Here is a 14,541-nt window from a genome sequence, read left to right on the forward strand (position 1 = left end):
AGGAGGGGAGGGGGGGGCTGCAGCAGCCGCTGCCACCTACAAACGGAAGCCGAGGTTTGGGTCTTGCTTGGGCAGGGCATGGGACTGTGACCCTGGGTCCCTGGCCCTGTAGCCCTGGTAGCTGGGGCTGGGTGGGGAGCAGGGCTGGGTGGGTGGAAGGCTGTGGGTGGGGAGTAAGGAGCACTGGCAGGGCTGTGGAGCGGATTTAGGGACAAGAGCAGGGCTGAGGGGTAGTGGGTCCTGAGTGAGGGGCAATGGCATGTGCAGAGCACCAGCATATCAGGGCTGCTCAGCACCACAAAGCAGTGGGGGCAGCAGCTCCAGCTAGACCCGTATCCTGGTGAACAAAGGGGGCAGGGGGAGCTCTGATTTTCCATGATAAAAAAACCCAAAAATCAAACATCAAAATGTATAGGTTTAGAAATTATTTATTATATTGATTGAGGCACTGGTAAGCTTCCAAACTGCTTTAAAATTGTAAATATATCAATAAAACATTGCGTTCAACTGATATATTGCATTTAATTTTAAAATCACAGAAAAATATGGATTTGGGGTTTCTTAATCAGAGAATTCATTACTCTTATCAGAGAATTTGTGATTTTTAAACAGAGAAAACCAGGATCCCCGCTTATGACTGAATAACAATTTCTCCTATGAGCTGTTCCTACTTAGCTGCAGCTATACTGGGCTTTGTACCTGGACAAGCTGCAGAATCTCAGACTGGCTCTTGAGGTTTAATGAGACATTTTATGCAATTTCTGTTAGGTTAATGACATCTTCTGTGTCCTGCTTGGCATTTCATACAATAGAGCTAAAAGTATCTCAAGTTCATTTCCTGTGTTACACGGTAACAAAGCCAGTCCCCACTTAGACTTCCAGCTTGCTTCCCAGTTTGTATTCACTGAGTCTAAACCAGAACTAAATAGAACATGATTTGCAGTGTTCAGCTGAGTAACATTTTCATAAATATGTGGCGCTTAGAAACATATTTATAGCAAAATTAGTAGTATATTTCCCTGTGTAGAAAGAGCTGAAGTTCCATTTTTAAACAAAGAAATGTTGCTATCTAGGATCCTAGATCTCATTACTTTCAATGAGATATAGGCTCCTAAGTGCCTACATTTTTTTTTAAATGATATTATGTCCTTTTGAAAAATTTGATCAGTTTGCTTCTGAAAGAGCAAATCTACCAGACTGACTGGGTTACATATGAAAACTATGCATTCAGCTAACAGCCTCCTTCCTTCTAGTACTCAAATTACAGTTTCCCATGGAAAGAGGAAGAGTTTGGTTTCTGCACCTCACTTCAGTTACTCCTAGACATCTACAAAAGGAATACAAATAAGTACTTGAAAAAGCAAAGTCAAAGAATCCAATGCAGAGAATAAAAACTATCCCCCCCAAAAAACCCTTCTTGCTCCTCAAAGAAAGAGGCTTTGTGATCTAAATCCTCTTTTGTTGAGGAAAAAGCGCACACACATACATAAACATATCCCACATACTGTATGACGCACAGAGTCCCTTCTAAACATAGAGCATATTATCAGTGTGGCTGTACATATCAACAACTGAGTGACTGTTGAACACCATGTTTATCTAATGGACCATAATAGAGAGAATGAAAGAGCACAATAAACAGAGCTGTAGAAGTATGTTGCAAGCTAGTACAATTCTTTTTTTTTATTCTCCAAATGGGGAAAGGAGGGGGTGAGGGCATTACACAAGACTGATCACACGGCTGTCCAGCAACCACTGAACCATGGCATAAGGGCCTTGTTTAGATAAATAATGAATCTTTTACTTCATTCTTACAAGTGGAAGTCACTAGAGCCGAAACATGAAGTCCCACACAAATTGTAGCATCTGTTTTTGAGAGGGTGGGATAGTTTCAGGGCATCACATTTCAAGAATTGCACTTGGTTGTAGAGAGAATTCATAGCCTTTTATTAATAGATACCATCTATGTACAGAGAGAACAATCAGGCTGGAAACCAATAACGTTCTGGATTCCACTATAATTTTTTGGAAATTTACCATGTGATATTAAGCAAGCCATATGTCCTCCTTGGACCTTAGTTAAATGTTTTTAAAACTGGGTTTTAAATAAGAACTTTCCTTAAAAAATATTTACTACAAGCATTTACCACAAGCCAAGTGACTCTGAGAAAATAACACTTTAAAAAGAAACTAAATTATCCAAAGAGGTTGAATTGTGAGAGACTGGTTATTCTATCCATTTCTTTTCTTTTAATTGAGCACTTCTTAATAGGGTGTGCAAAGCAGGCAGTATTCAATTCGGATTCAGATTCGGCTCAATTTGGGGGACAGTGATTGGATTCACTAATTCAGATCACTGTACCAATTCAATTCAGCTGAATCTGAAGATTCGATTCGGATTCAGACAATCAGCAATTTGGAGATAGACACAGCTTTTTATGTTTTTTCTACATACCTTGAGGTACCAGGTGCAGCTCATGAATGCTGAGATGGTGGAGCAGATGGAACATCCCATGGGAGGGCAGGGGGATCCCTCGCGCACACAGCAACAGACCCGGAAGTAGACCAGAAGTACTTCCAGTCCACTTCTGGATCTGCTGCTGAGCATGCGAGGGACACCCCTCCCCCCCATGCCCCACCAGCTCATCAGTCAGCTGCAGGGGACCCTGGGTGCCCTCCCAGACCCAGAAGGCACCAGTCGCTGAGCCAGGGTGTGGGGGTGTCTCCCGCACACTCTGCGGCAGACCCAGAAATGGACCAGAAGTACTTCTGATCCACTTCCAGGTCCACTGCCTAGTGTGTGAGGGACCCCTCCTCCCCCCATGCTCCCATGGGATGCTCCATCTGCCCCATCATCTCAGCATTCACAAGCCACGCCTGGTACCTCGAGGTATGTAGAAAAAACATGAAGCTGTGTCTATGGCCAAATCATTGAATATCTCCAAATCTCTCTGAATCAATTTGGAGGCTTCCAATTCAATTCAGAGAGATTAATGGTTCTCCTGACTCGATCCGGATTTGGAGATTCAGCTGCCGAATTAAGCCAAATCTCCTCCAAATCGAATCATTGACCAAAGCTTCACACAGCCCTACTTCTTAGAGCATAATTTCATGATAATCATAGAGAGATGCAGGATCTCATGAAAGAGAACTCCAGAGGTCATCTAATCCACCTGTCCCCATTCTGAGGTAGAATCATCGCTATCCAAACCATCCTATACAAATCCATTATCTAAAGGTAGAGTTATACATTATATTTACAGCATGCTAAATCTATAAAACATTAAGTGATGTTAAAGATAAAATGTGCTTTGAGCAGTCACACATTAAAGGGTAATACTATTTCTTTCCTGCATAGCTCTGACTTACTACTAGTGGCAAGCAAGGATGTGGCTAGGAGCCAAGACACTTACGCTCGATCTCTGCTGTGGGGGAGGGGAACAGTGCATCCTGGGATTCTGGAGAACTGCAAATTGCTCATTTTATATCTGTGGAGTAGACTGAAGTTATTCTAACATGAGCTAGGTAGCACACCCCTGAAATGGCATAACTTACAGCATCTCAGAGGGCACTTAGCACATGTTAACAAGCTTTAACATGCAGACAGTCACCTTTTAATTGCTCTTAGTACGGTCTTAGTGTAACATGTAACTTCACCCTAACTTACTAGTGCAACTACATAGTCAGCCATGACACAACCACAATTTGTCACAGGTAAAGCAGGGGGACCATGGTAACCAGTGTCCTCCTGCTGCAAAATCTGCTACAATATGGTCAAGAGATCCAGTGAAGAGGGCCATGCCTCCCAATACAGAGGAAGACAAAACCCCCGCCACTCCATACCAATCTGACCATGGGGTAAAATTTCTTTCTGACCCCAAATATGGTGATTGGTCTAACCCTAAGTGGAGGAGCAGAATCCTCTAGCCAGGAACCTCTGGGTTTAAATCCCAGCAGAAGCACTGAGACAGCCCATTAAAAACCCCTGCCTTGGCTGCAGCCAACACCCAGTGCTTTTGAGGAAGGTGAAACCCCACCCCTCCTTCCCCCCCAAAAAAACCCTGACACAGCACCAGGAAGGGAAAGTGTCCCATGTGGCAATCAGCAAAGCCCAGAAGCGTGGGAAATACTCATAGTTGAACATAGGCCTAGCTACTCCTAGATCATCCATGACCAATGCTTGTCCAACCTCTTCATGAACACTCCCAGTGATGGAGATCCCACAACTTCCCTAGGCAGTCTACTTCAGGACCTCACTGTTCTAACAGTGAAGAAGTTTTTTTCCTGATTCCAGTGTTAACCTACTTTGTTGCAACTTCTATCCATTTATCCTCTTTATGCCTCCTTATACCCAAATGAGCTCAGGCTATGCTTAAAAACAAAATATATTATATCACAGGGGCCAATCTGCAGCAGGAGTACCACAAAAAAGTACAGGTTGCCTCTGTATGTGGTACATGGCAACTTGGGGAGAGAGGACAGGTAGTACAGTTGCAGATAGAGCAGGGAGCAGAAAACAGAGGTCAGAAAGCACATGACAAGAAGCAGAAAGCAGAGCAGCAGACTGAGTATGGGAGATGGATCAGAGTGGCATTCAGAGAGGGTGCGGGGCTAATTTGTGGCGCACGTGCCAAAAAGGTTGGCCCCCACTGTGATAGCATATTATTCATAGTCATTTTGCTCCTGCAGAGTAACCACAATGTTTTTAAACTATTACTGGCAAGTTTTTTTGTATTGGTTTTAATTAGAAGATCAGGGTGGGAATATTTTATCTAATCTCTAAAAACAAATACATGAGGAAAAAATGTGGTAAATTAAGATGGATAATACTCCAGACTATCCCAGTGGCCTAAGATCTTCAGGAAGAGAAGAACATTCCAGGTAGAGTTGATCCAATTATTCATTATGAATAGTTTTTCCTTTGATTTCTCTCTCTTTAAGTTATGGATTATCCTTAAATGACCTATAACATGTATGAATTTATTCTTCATTATCAATTGCTTGATGAATAAGTAGTCAAAAAACTTTAGCCTATGGTTTGTTCATGAATTAATCTTTATTTTAAAAAACTCATTTTATTATAAATAATACAACAGTCATAAAGTTAAAGTCAGTTTGATTGCTCACTTTAAGCACAAGGTGTTGTTTCTGTCCCCTAATGTAAGTTCTAAATGCAGGAGGAGTCCATTTCTCTTTTCAAAAGTTATTCAGGAATATTGAGAAGTGTTTGACAAATGTGCTTTTGAAAAATGTGATCAGTTTGCTTCTGAAAGAGTGATCTACCCTGCATACATGTGCACAGAAAATGTGCACAGATGCTGGCTCTGAATAGAACCCAAGGCAAGTTCCAGAGTTTCTTGAACAGTTTACCCAGCTATTTATTATTAGCTGCAGAGTAGACATTTCTGAAAGGTGATGATGGCCAAAGACATACAGCTCATGGAAAGCTTGATAAATAGAATAAAAAACATTATTCACTGCATCAATGTTTTTTCAATCAAGAGGGTTTATTCATAGTCATTTACTTTTGGAACCAAAGTCAGGTCTTTAAGTAGCCGGTACCTCAGCCACTAAAACCATCTGTAAAGGTCAAATCTCTGTGAACAATCTCTCACTAAAACAGGTCTAACCTCTACAGATTGTAGCTGATTTCACCACTATTTTTACAGCTCTGTTGGGGCAAGCTCATCTTCCCACCATTTTCAAGACAATGAGTGAGAGAAATACCTCCACCTCTTCCCAGAAAGATAAGAAGGAAAGACAGACTCCAAAGCATATAAGAGCCCGGGGTTGCTGAAGAATTATTTAGTGATTTAAGAAACTTAATCATGCTAGTAATTTAGGATGGTATCGCATGGTTCTGTACTGGTTTCTGAAAAATCAGTCACTGGAGTCTCAAAGTTTCGTATGTAACCTATGGCTCAAGTCAATGAGCTGTTGGATCATTTGGTAGAATCTCTACACTCTGGCTCTCATTCGCTCCATAGTCTCAGGAAAAACAGTATTTTTCTGTCCGCATGGCCTATATTAGTTCCAAGCTAGGCCATTTGGTCTCCATGGGTGCCTGAATGTGAGCACGGAGACTGCTTCGATGTGTTGTAATTACAGGACATTGGAGCAGACTCAATTTATTGAGTCTACTGGAGCTTGGTAATTACCACGCTCCAGCAGCCTCCTGTATCTCATCTATCAGTGCCCCTGTGCTTCAAAATGGTGGCAGGGGTGATTTATCTAAAGCTTGTCGAATAAGCAGTTTAGTTCAAGCACTTCTGCCGCCATTTTGAAGCATGGGGACACTGATACATGATATACTGCATCTCTTTAATTAAATAGTCTCTTAGACCCACTCTAATTAAAACACTGCCTGCCCCCCGCCCCACTGTACCCCCAGAGTACATGTAAAAGTGCCTTATAGAACCATCACATTTTCCAATGGTTAATGGGCAGTGTCCTCTAGCCCTAAAGCAACTCTCCAGAGTAGCTGTGACATGAAATCATTAGTCATAGCTGGAAGTGGGAGGACCATGTGAAGTAAGTAGTTTCACTTCTCAAATCCCTAGAAGAGTTGGATTAATTGTTCAGACTACAGAAAGCTTCAAGGAGAAGCAGCACACTGGGGGTATACATTGGTGAAGGATTAGATATGGCCTCTTATAAATAAGAAGAACTCACTGTGATCTCTAGGAAGCAAGTAAAATAGCTCTTGGAATTATGTGATACTGGTACTTGTTGTCCTGAACTGTAACTCTTCTAACTGATTGACTTCAGGAAGTCAGCCTGAAAATATCCCACTGTACTGACATCTCTAATAAGGATCACCAAGGCCCACATATGATACAGGCCCATTTTCTACTGTCCAGACCTTGCCCATTCTCTAAGCTCATGCTATTAGGTTAGGAACTGTCTTGTTCCAGAAGATCATTAAAAAGGAATATCTAAAGCTCTGGATAAGCCACAAACTGTTCCTCGGGAACAAAGTCTGCTCCATTACAGAGAAAGAGGGCTGGGCAGTGAAGCAGATCATGCTCCAATATTAGCTTCATAAAAAGTCCTTTACTGGGGTTGGCATCATGAAATGAAGGAAAGCAGTCCTCATCGCATACACTAGTATCATCTTTTCCTTCAACTATTCTCATGCCAAATCCAATATAAGACTGGGAAGATTAAATGCCAACTTCTTCAGAGATAAGATCTGTCAGAAAAGGATAGCATCCTGAGGAACAGTTTGAGAGGAGAGGGGAGTGATGGGACAGGAATGAGGTAATGAGAGAGTGTGTATTTTGCCCCACCCAAATACTCCTGCAGCATATCATAGTGTCATAGTGCTTAGGGTCGGAAGGGACCTAAACAGATCATCAGGTCCAACCCCCTGCCTGGGCAGGAACGGGTGCCAGGGTCATATCACCCAGCCAAATATCTGTCCAGCCTCCTCTTGAAGACCCTCAAGGTAGGAGAGAGCACAACCTCACTTGGGAGCCCAGTCCAGAGCCTGGCAGCTCTAACTGTAAAGTAATATCTCCTAATGTCCAGCCTGAACCTTCTCTCTAACAATTTGTGGCCGTTATTCCTAGTAACACTGGGTGGTGTCCGGGGGAACAGAGCCTCCCTCAATTCTCACTTGTCCCCCCTGATGAGTTTGTAAATGGCCACCAGATCCCCTATCAGCCTTCTCTTGTGGAGGCTGAATAGGTTCAGGCCCTTTAGCCTCTCTTCGTAGGGCCTGTCCCATTGCCCCTGAACCATGCGAGTGGCCATCCTCTGGACCCTCTCAATGTGCAGTGTCCAGAACTGGATGCAGTACTCCAACTGTGGCCTGACCAATGCCGCATAAAGGGGAAGGATCACCTCCCTGGACTTGCTTGTGATGCATGTGTAGATGCACGACAAGGTGTGGTTAGACTTATTGACCACTTATTCGCGTTGACGGCTCACATTCATCCTGGAGTCAACAATGACTCCAAGCTACCTTTCTGCCACTGTGTTGGCAGAAAGGGTGTTCCCCAACCTATAATCAAATGTGAAAAGTGGGGAGTTAAAAGAAACAGAACTTACCCAGGTGGGAGCTGTCCAACAAGTAAACCAAAGGGTGAGAGATCAGATTTTCACCGAGTTAGCCATTTTTTAAACTGTTTGCAGCCATGCACTTGTGTTTGGTCACAACTATAGGCTGCTTTGTGTGGCCAGATCAGGTGAAAATAGTCACTTCTGTCTGTACTTTCACGTCCCAGGTGAGAGCTGTCTCCATGGAATTATTGTATAAAAGGTGAGTGGCACCAAGGGCATCACCAGTCCTGTTTCAAAAGAGCACCTTGACTTCATTTTGTGAGGAGCCCAATCCTGTTTTATGCATTCTCTCTGGGCATGTCTGCATGTGGGCATTTAATGCACGTTAGCCCAATGTAAGGTGCATTAAGGGCACATGCCTACATGTGTGTCCCCTTAATGCACCTTAAAAATGCCAATTTTAGGCTAATACTGCCTAAATATGATATCTGCATAAAGCAAGTAGCAAATTTAAATGTGATTAGTTAAAGCACATTAACACACATGTAGACATGTTAATGCACATTAACTCTGACATCAGTGCTGGGTCTGCCCAGCCACTAGGGGGCTGGCCAGATCCCAGCCTCAGTGGTCCTAGCTGTCTACCTCTCCTCATCCAAGGTTGGGCTGTTCTCTGGCAGTCCTTAGCTGGAAGCTGTAAAAGCCTCCAGCCATTTTTTGCCTTCAGGCACAGGACACAGGGAGCCTGAGGGAGCCAGTGCTCTCTGCAGGAGCCCACCAGGCCCCATGTGACCTCCTGGACAGGACCCAGGCAGCTTTTGCCCATCCTGTCCCCCAAACACAGCTGCTCCTTGGCCACAGGTGAGTGTTGCAAAGAGCTGTAGCCTGCTGCATCTGTTGCCCAGCCCTGAGATTCACCCCAGGACTGCTGGGTCTGCTCTCTATTACAGCAGGGCCAGCACTTGCTCCCTGCTCCTGCTCAACTGCAGCTCTGTCTCTTTGCAGGCACTGTGGTGAAGTACCTCTACCATGAAGTTCCGGGTCCCTGGCCATGCCCTTGTCCAGAGTGCAGCTGGCAGCCATGCAGGGTTGACATTGCAGGGACAGCTATGCAGGGGGCCCAGAGAGCCATCACAAGAAGCATGTCCAGAACATAGTCTCCATTGAGTCCTGACTCTGCCTGCATGTTCACCCCCATGCTGGGTTCCCAGGCCCCCAACTGGATCTGGGAGGAGGTGTGCAACCTCATGGTGCTCAGGGGCGGGGCCAATGTCCAGAGGCAAGAGGACCAAGGTCTTGCAGGCAAAGTGGGTGGCCAGGACTGACTTCAACTGTCAGTCCAATTGTGCCCAAAAGACCATGCCCTTCATGCAGGAGCTGACCCACATTTTGGCACCCTGGGAGACAAGCCACACCCCTGTGAGTACCACCAGCAGGGATGACCTGCTGTCACCTGCCCCCTGCCTTTACACATCTAGTGACACATCACCAGAGAAGGGGAACTTGAATCTTCATCACCCTACCCTGCCCACCTACCTGGCAGCTTGCAGAGCCCTGCCCAGCAGCTACCTCACCCTCGGCCCAGTCCCAAACCCCACCACAAGGAGCGGCCAGCCAGCCCACTGCCGGCCACCTTCTCCTCCCTGGGGGTGGTCCTTGGCCAGGTGCCAGCCTGCCAAGCACCACAGGCCATGGGCAGCAGGTGCAGTCAGACACCATCACTGACAGGGAGCCCTATGCCAAGACACCAGCCTCAACAGCTAATACACGGTAAGTCCTGCACTGGGGGAGGGCCCCCACTTCTTGCCAGCCCACCCATACTCCCCTGGCCCCAGGTTCCCCCACCTGCACAGCATACAGAGAGGCAAGACACAAATCAAAACTTCATTGATCAGCCCGTGTCCCCGCAGCTGGACAGGCACAGGTCTCTTACATGATGAGGAAGGTGTTGATGCCAGCAGTGATGTCATCCTCAGCAGCAGAGTGCAGGGACATGTAACACTGTGACAGGCAGCCCTGCAGGTGGTGAGGGAGGTTGTGGGGCAGCCCAGATTTGTCCCCCACACCACCATAGCTCAGGGTCTCAAACCAGGGGCCCAGGGCACCAGCAGGATCAGCAGTAGCAGGGCATAGTGGCTCAGGCAGCCCTCTACCTGAACAAACAGCTCATCACACACCACCTGTAGCACATGTAGCAGGGCAATGCTCAGGGCATAGCAACAGCATGGGGGAGATGGCCCCAGGGCACCTCCCCAGAAAGGCCCCTAGCAGGGAGGGCAGGGACACAGCCATCCCCTCACCCTAGTTGTCTGGGAGCCCCATGTGTCCTGAGCCCGGCTGCCATGGGTTGGGAAACAGCAGAGCAGAGCAGCTGGCCTACAAAGAGGAGTGGGGAGTGGGGTCTCAAGCTGTGGCAGCAGGGGCTTCCAGCAGCCTGGCCTGGCCCACCCTGGGAAGGGGGCAGGGAAGGCAAGCTGTCTGTGGCCATCATCCAGTGGCCTACCAGCCCCAAAGAGTGTGCAGGGCCAGGGGACTCAATCAGCATCTGCCTGGGCCCATCCCTGCCTGGACAACTTACCATGGTCCCTGGGCACCTGCGCACAATTGACCTCTGATTTGGTGCAGAACATCTTACTTCTGCAATGTTGCAAACTCATACAAAAGCCTTCTGTCTCTTGCCTCTGCACAGCCAACATCTGGATGTGGGGGAGAGGCTTTAGGGCCCTGCAGGAGTGCCTCATCAGGGTCGCTGCCACCTGCCACTGGAGCCACCCAGAGAAGCACACAAGGGACTGGACCCTCCTGCTCAAGTATCTAGTGGCAGCAGTAGAGAACTGGGTGGTGCAGGAGCAGGCATGGCAGCATGCACATGAGATGCAGGAGCTGGCCTGGCAGGAGGAAAACATCACCCAGGAGACTGCCCAGGAGGAGGCACAGGACCAGGCATAGCAGGAGCACTGGGCCTGGTTGGAGACCCTGGAGCAGCATCACATGGAGCACTACAGCAGCAAATGGCCAGCCAGTGGACTCCACATCCAGGTCCTCACAGGGCCCCTGTATCCTGCCCTGCACCCTGTAGTAAGCCCCTGCCTGGACCTCAAAGGAGAGCTTCCACCACCTCCCACCCACAGGAGCCCTTGCCATGCACCACAGACCCAGGACCCATGGGGGAGCTGTCCATGGCCAGGGTTCTGGCCGCCTGGCACCATGCTCTGTGCCTTGGGTGTCCCCACCACACAGCCCCCCCCCCCCCCACCCCCCCGTCCACCGCCCCCACTCCAGGACTCAGAGAAAGACTGACACTGATGCATATAGTTTTCAGTTTTGGAGGAGAGTTTTTATTGTTGGCAGGTGGGGAGGGTTGTGAATGGGGTTCTGTGTTTCGGGTTGGGGGGCTCTGTTGGCTGAGGGGAGAGGTGGGGGGAATGGGTGTAGGGGTTGTGAAGGGAATAAAAGTTCATTACAAACATGTGCATGGGTGCCAGAGCAAGGAACTGGGGTAGCCAGAGCTGGGAAGTACAGCTGGGGCAGGAGCAGAACAAGCACATGCTGCCTATGTCTCTGCCATATTCTTGGTCTGACACAGGAAGCATCAGTCCAGAGGTCACAGTGCAGAGGCTGTGCTTCCAAGATGGCTGCCATGTGTCTGGAGGCTGGAGCTTCCCCTGATGGCCACAGAGGCACATGGCAGGGCTTGAGCAATGTTGGTGTAAAATTAGTTCCAAGTCCCACCACGTGTAGACATCTGCCAAAAAGCACTTAATACACATTAGCTTAACGTGCATTAAAATTTAAGCATGCTTAAATTTATGTGTAGACACACCATATACATACATACACACACACACACACACATATATATACATATACATATACACACACACACACACACACTTAATTGGCTCCTCAGTGCCTCATTCCTGGATTTCTATCAGGTGTAGGGAGGAGTGAGGCACCAAAGTGCTCAGATTACAGCAGTTCTAGGTACCCAAGGAAGTTTAGAGTTCTCTATTGAGTTTAGCCTCCTCCAGTCTTAGGCATCAGCTTAGCAGTGATTTTTTTCAAATCCCAGGAAAGGCATTTCTTGTTATGCCAAATTTACATATAGTTAAACTGAGCCACAAACAAAGTGATTGGCTTCATTTGTGGAAGGGGTGATTGGTAGGAATGCAACAAAGGGAAAAGTGTTGCAAATATAAAGCAACGGTAATGATAACTCAAGAGCTCTATAAGCAAAACCAATTAAAGTGACTAGAATATCAAAATGTTCTTAATCGTTTCAGGAGTGTGCGCTTACATGTGTGAGTGTGCATGCATGTGGGCATATGATGAGCCAGCCGTTGTGGCAAGTTCCTCCAGGTAAGAAAAGGAGTTTACACAAATCACTCTTTAGCACAAAATGATAGGTGTGTCAACCACAGTTAAAACTGAAACAAAAGGACTCCAGCTTCCTGCAGCTCAACATGCATTAAGATCATCCATTAAGATACACACCCACCATAGCTTCCACTGGCTCCCAGCAAGAACAGTTCAGTCCCTTCCTGCTGGGTTTATATCTTCATTCTCTGGGGACATATCTGCCTACTAGCAATTACCCTTCATACACCAGCAGGTATTTCCTGAGGGAAATGACAAGCTTAATAGCTGGTAGCTGTTGGACCTCCAGCTGCCTGAGCCAGGGTTTTAACTCTTGGCATGTTGGGTCCCATATAGTATCTACTAATCTTGTCACAGGTATTATCTACTATTTATGAGAAAGGATGTAATGCAGTTAGAAGATGTTCATGGGAGTTTTGTGATTACAAGCTTTGTATGTTTCATTTTCTAGTTGTCAATTTGCAGAGCAGAGATCTGAAACATGCTACAAGTTTACTTGGTTCCACAGTGCATGGTGTTTATATAAACAGAAGGGATTTACATATTATTTAGTGAATATGTAGCATCAAAAATGATGAGAGAGATTTTGACAGAGGAACTGGTGAAAAGGAAAGTCTCACACTAATATTCTGAGGGTTGGATTTCCAGGAGCACCTAAGCAATTTAGGACTGCAAGTTACACTGAAATCAAAAAAGACTTGTGTTTCCAGGATTTTGAAAAGCTTATTCTTAAACCTTTAATGGCAGAGACAGGTCAAAATCAGTCTTTCATCAATGGCAATGCTGATCTTCAAGTCTGAGGAATGTAAAATGTAAAACCAGTAAGACCTTTCAGAAAAAATATTCTCCCTTCCAGTTTGCCCCATTTCAGAGATGAGCCCAAAAAGAGATCTTTTTATTTAAATATTTTACTCACCAAATAGCAAATATTTTTGTAATGTGAATAAAATGCACAAGTTCTATATTGCCTAAGGTTTTAAAATTAAGACCTGGTTGATCTACAAAACTAAGATGACTTCCTTTGCTCATTGCAATTTAATAGTAGGCATAAAGTGTTTAACAATAACCAGAGATTAACAGCATTTTGTTGGCTTTTGCTTAGTACTGTAAATCTACTTTAGTCTGTAGCTCCTTAACTGCTGACTGTGTTTACTTAAAAATGTTTTTGAATGCTCTGCTAGAGACAAGGATTCCGGTGTCCTTGCCAAATTGTTGCCAGATTAAAAATGTGCATAGTTTATTTTCCCTTTAATACTGCAGACTCTGGACAGGAACAGCCTGTTTTAGACCTCATTTAGCAACTCCTCATATTATTTCTTTTTGCTCTCTACTGTACTGTAGCACCTATATGAGCCCCAAGTATGGAGCGTGAACTACACAGTTTTCACCACTTGCTACAATCTGTTCAAAACGTTATATTGAACAAAATTGGCTAGAAAAACTATCTTGGTGCCCTAAATATTATGTGAAATTGTTCTAGTTCTAATAAAAGACACAGGTGTCCCTTTCCCCAAATATTAAATATTTGCTCCAAAGTTGTCCACAGAAGCAAAGTCTTCCAAAAAATGAATAATTACTATAAGCTATTTAAAAAAAAGAAAGCAAAATTTCTGACTGTTTGAATCGCTCCCTTCTATGAACCTGTCAGGCCATGCCTAGCCTTAAACCAGGGGTCTCAGCTGGCCAACACAACTACTCATCCAGGTCTACCATCGCTCAGCTGAACACCCAGGCAGGGCAAGGCTGGCCATAAGCCTTGAAAAAGGGCCTTACCTTCCCCCAACTCAGCTGACCCTCCACTCCCCCCGCCCCTATAAATTGTCTGAGCAACAGGATTCAATCTGATCCAAGACTGCTTTGCTGTTCTCTTCAGCCTGCTCTCTGACTCCACTCTCTGCTTGACTTCTTGGCTTTTCAGTTGACTCACTCCTAGTCCCTGCTCTCAGATTGACCTCCTAGCTTCCTGACCTGGCTAGTCCCTGAATTCTGCTCGCTCATCCCTAGTCAGTATCCAATCAGCACCTTGATTTGTGAGTGACCTCAGACTTGACTGCCCACATCCCAGCATGACAGGACCACATTGCAAAGATGAAATAATACAGTATTCATTAACACCTCAAATGCTAAATACATCAAGTTTTCCATTAAAACAGTCAACAA

The sequence above is a fragment of the Alligator sinensis genome, unplaced genomic scaffold (genome assembly GCF_000455745.1).
Source record: "Alligator sinensis unplaced genomic scaffold, ASM45574v1 scaffold542_1, whole genome shotgun sequence".
NCBI lineage: Eukaryota > Metazoa > Chordata > Crocodylia > Alligatoridae > Alligator > Alligator sinensis.